Raw genomic sequence first — 4,889 nt, 5'->3', positions numbered from 1 at the left:
GCTGGAAAATCCTGGAGACTCTTTGACATGACATGACATGACATGACATTCTTACTCCTCATAAATGCAATCACATTACTTTTTATGCATATGATATTTATTAGAAAAATAACTTTTTTTTTTAATCAATCTCTAAATCTCTTGTATTAGTGAAATAAAATTGGTTAATTTTGGCTGTGAATTAATCCCAATCATCAATGTATTACATTATAAATCTGTCATAGACCTACTTAATCCTCAATAGAAATTTTCTCCTGGAAATATAAAACATTTTTACTGTATAGTTTTTTTTAGAAAAGAACATCAGAAATACCATAAAAGGTCTAATCTTTACATCATTTGGCTGACTTTGGGTGGGACTAATTCCTCACTATAACATTTTGATGTCAATTTTGAGACAGCTGTTTCTAATTTAAATTGTTTGGTTTTTGTTTCTTTATTTTTCATGTTATAGTTTAGATGAATTATTGTGTTGGAAATACTGTTAACTAAAATGTGAAGTTAAAAGAAGAACTCATTGAAATGGATTGTTTAAATGCAGTATTTTCTGGGAGTTAATATTCTGAGTAAAATGTTTGAGTGGGAGTGGTCATAAGAGGTATGTATGGAGGTACTTCTCTCTCACAATGGAGGTGAGTAACTGAAAGAGAAACGGGTAAAAGAAGTGCCAGTCTGAGGTCTGAACACCGAAGGTGACCAGAGAAAAACTTGTTGGATTTATTTTTGTGTCTGTCATTTTCCCCTCAACCCTGCTTTATTTTTGTACATCCCAAAGGCTTTATTAAAAAGAAAAAACTCAATGGAATCTCTCCTGGCTTGCCTCCTGTTTGGCTGATTTTTCCTGGACTTCTTAAGATAACCCCTCGACAATATGGAACAACTCATATTTTTTGTTTAACAATGGGTAAAATCTGTCAGAACTGTCGCTTTTTCAGCTGTAAGACTTTCCCTGTATTGAAATTATTTCACTTCCTCTTCACCTTCTTCCTCAAAGGTCTAGTCTGGCATGTCAGTTTGAGTATTCTTAATCAATCAATGTTAGAATCTGTCTTCCGCAACGAAAAGGTTAGATAGGGCACCCAAACTGTTTGGTTCTGCTTCAATGGAGCAATGGCTTCCACTTTTTTCCAGAAATTTTCAATACACTCCATGTATGCTTTCCGGTCCAGCATCTTACACCCTCAGTTTTATGCTGGATTGTTTCTGGCTCCTCTTTGCACAGAATACTGTAGCATGTATGAATTAGTATTACTCAGAAGTTGTTGGTTTGGGCTAGAACGGTTCGACTCAGGGAGGACAGTGAATGTTTTAAAACAACAGACAAGGCTAAAGGTGAATTGTTGATGCGAATGTATTTACACTATACAGTGAATTCAAAAACCATAACATAGCACAAGTGAACAACAAAACAAATGAGTCCTGTTGATCAGTTCATAGAGAGAGTGATGATGAATAGAGTCTGGATACTCCAGTTGGAGATAAAAAGGAAAAAAAAGGCACTCCGGATGAGTTGTCGTAGAAAGTGGGGGCTTAATCCTTCTGCACTGGTAGTAGAATGGCAAATTCCAGTCCAAGATCAGGCTCCTTTTAGCTCGCCATCTATAGAGGATTTATCCTCACTCCTTTCTGTGGGAGTGGTAGACTCCCCAGTCGATACTCCATCCGATACTCTGGTTGAACACTCCAAAACCTTCTGACACAACCAGTCAAGCGTCCTGGCCTTTCAACACAGCATCAATTAATTTACTATCCTCTCTTAAATCAGAAGAAACACATTCATTAACAAATTCTCCATTCATTTGATAAACATATGCATATGCAATTGATAGGAGAAAGTTATAAAACATTTCCATAAATTCATCATGATTCATAGTTGCATGGTCTAAGGACAGGGATAACCAGTTTATGTAGTCTGTTTAGTTTTTAACTAATGTTTATATTTTGAAGCCCTATGAGGCAAATCTCTTTGTGATTTTGAGCTATATAAATAAAATTGAATTGAATTGAATAGTTGCACAACTTCACTGTAAATAAACTGTTTCATTGATTTCAGTTCAAGTCATTTAGTTCAAATTATGAGTGCTCTTTTCTAGCTCTCCTTAGAATAGTAGTAAGTTTATTTTTATAGACTTTATACTGTAATTAAATCTTAGCTGTCTCTTTCCTCAAATAATCTTTATAAAGTCTTTGTATTTAACCTAATTTAACCTTTTGTCAACAAAAGATAACTATAAAAGCTATTGATTAGTTCTGACTTTGTTTAGTTTTTCAGGAACAAAGGAAAAAGGTTACCAACTCTCCTGTTCTGCAAAAGCAGAAAATTCAAATTACTATTTCTCCAAAATGATTTGAAAAATTAAAAAAAGCACTTCCTTATATAAATAACTGGAACAACGGTGAATACCAGAATGTTTATGTAACACAATATTTCTGCAGTGTTGTCTGAGGTTTGTAGGAACTGTTACAGGAAATAAATTGTTTCTTTCCTAGATATAAAACCATCACTGGCTCTGTTTAAGCTCATTCTGCTTTGATGCACAGGAGAATTTGATGTTGAAGGATGGAGAAGGACATTCAACACTCTGCTGGGGTTTTCAAAAATGAAAATTCAGCTCCAAACAGTAAGTCTTCTGCTTTCATCAATGAAAAAATCTCACATATATACATTCAGAATAATTATACATAAAAGTTTAAAGTTAGTTTTTTTTACAGTTTTTTTCCTTTCTGGACGTCTTCTGCTTTTTAAAACAGAATATTCTCCTCTTTTGTAACCAATTTAATACATTGATTATGTATAGAATATTTCTAAATCATTTCTGTTTTTTAGAGAAAGTGCTCTTTTTTAACATCTCTTCATTTGTAACTATTATAGGGAGATTTTCTATTTTTACTTTTGTTTTTCCAACTTATCCTTATTTCTTTAGACTTTCCAATTTATTTTTAACATTTCATGTTTCCCACGTTCCAGTACTTCTATCAATAACTAACTATAAGATGTATTGTCACTATGAAATAATTGAGAAGGTTTTAAGATGATAAAAAATATTCCTTTTCGACTATTTCAACATGAATGTATAAAATGATTGCAATTTATTGATATATAAAGAAAATATGACAGTATTTTAGAAAAGGAAAAAAGATTTTAGAGGTCCCACACACAAACTCACAAGACAATTTTATTTTGTATTTTCAGCATTGCCTAATTTTTATCTCAGTTCTTCAAACTCAGTGGAGATTGTTGGATGAATAAAAGTCTAAAAGTCAGTTCAGCTGTAATGTTGACTGGAGGTTGAGGTTACAGGTAAAACAGTGAAATAATAATCTTATAAATAATATTTTGATGTTAAAAACCTGCAGGGTGTTTGTGATTTCACAGTAACCCTTCCGCTCTCCTTAGTTTGTTTACATTAAAAGTGGGGTCATCTGGACCCCCCAAGACAGTGCGCTGAACTTTTTTTTATCTTTGATTTTTGAGTTTCACTAATGTCCATGACAGACATAAAATCCTGTCCACCTTTGTCATGGAAGGAATCACATATCAATATGTGGTTGGAGTCAACTGGACCCCAAAGAGAGCGGAAGGGATTTATTAAAACAGCTGGTCTGAGAACAGAGGATCATTACAGGTTTTCTTTACTTATAATTTTCTTCATGTGATTCATTTTATGAACATCTATGAATCATTGGTTGTATTTAATGTGGGCAAGAATTGATTAGCTTCAATCAATATTAATCATCAGTATCAATGGATTAATTTCTATATTTTATTATATTCTATTTTTTAAGCCTTTATTTTTTCAATAAAATGTTAACTTTTGTTAATACAGCAAAGTACAGAGCAGTGTTAATGTTTCATTTTCATTGTGCTGTTTCCTCTTTCATTGTTTTTCTATTCCACAGACAATAAGGAGGAGCAGTCAGTTTATGTTAATCTAAAAATGAAAAAGCCCTCGACCAGCGAAACACGTGAGTTAAAGCTCTTCTTCAGCCATAAACATCATTTCGTTCAACCACCTCTCAAAACTTGGAGCTGAAGGAGACTTCCATTGTAACAAATTTAGTTTCTTTCCAGCCAGCATACCTGTTGTGATTAGGAAAAAGATACAGTTGATCCAGGTACTGCCAGTGTACTCTCCAAAGGCACATTCTTCCCAAATTGATTAGCAAACCAATTAAATATTTGGAGCCAAGAAGTTTTCAAAGCTGGATAATGACAAAATGCATGTGCAAGTGATGCTCTGGCGGCCCCACATCTATCACCTGAGGGTGGTACAGTGTTAAAAATTCTGTTCAGTCTAAGCTTAGAAAAATGTAATCTTTGAATAACTTTGAATTGAATGAATTTGAATCTGGCATTAATAAAGCGTCTGTATACTGGCTAAGCTGGTTGACCATTGGGCCTCAGACATGGTGACACCAAGGTCCTCGGCCCAGGCATTCCTGATATGATCAGTGCCGGAATCATGAAGGATTTAACAAACTGGGAGACCAAACGTTTTGGATTTGATTTTAAAAGTGTGTCAAAATAAATGTTATTTAGTGGTTTCAGAGGAAACTCAGAAACATTTTCAGAACAAAGTTTCTTATCTGAAAGTAGCGAAAGAAACATGAAAAGGCTAAATGATACCTTTGTTTGAGTTGATGAAAGGAGGCAAAACTAATGTTTATTGTCTAATGTCTTGTTCAGCATCTTGTGTTCAACAGCAAAGTTGATGAAGAGTGCGATTTAAATAAAGTGATTGATTGATTGAAGAAGTCACTGTACAAAAGTCATTACATTTTCTTTTGAGAAAGTATTTGTTTTCATCACCTCGTCATTTGTAACATTTTTAGTTAGATTTGCGTTTTGAATAGTGGTGGGCGACAAATCTATTTTTAGGTGCATTGAT

This window comes from Oryzias melastigma, unplaced genomic scaffold (genome assembly GCF_002922805.2).
Source record: "Oryzias melastigma strain HK-1 unplaced genomic scaffold, ASM292280v2 sc00539, whole genome shotgun sequence".
NCBI classification, from domain to species: Eukaryota; Metazoa; Chordata; class Actinopteri; order Beloniformes; family Adrianichthyidae; genus Oryzias; species Oryzias melastigma.
Note: the sequence above shows the minus strand (reverse complement) of the source record.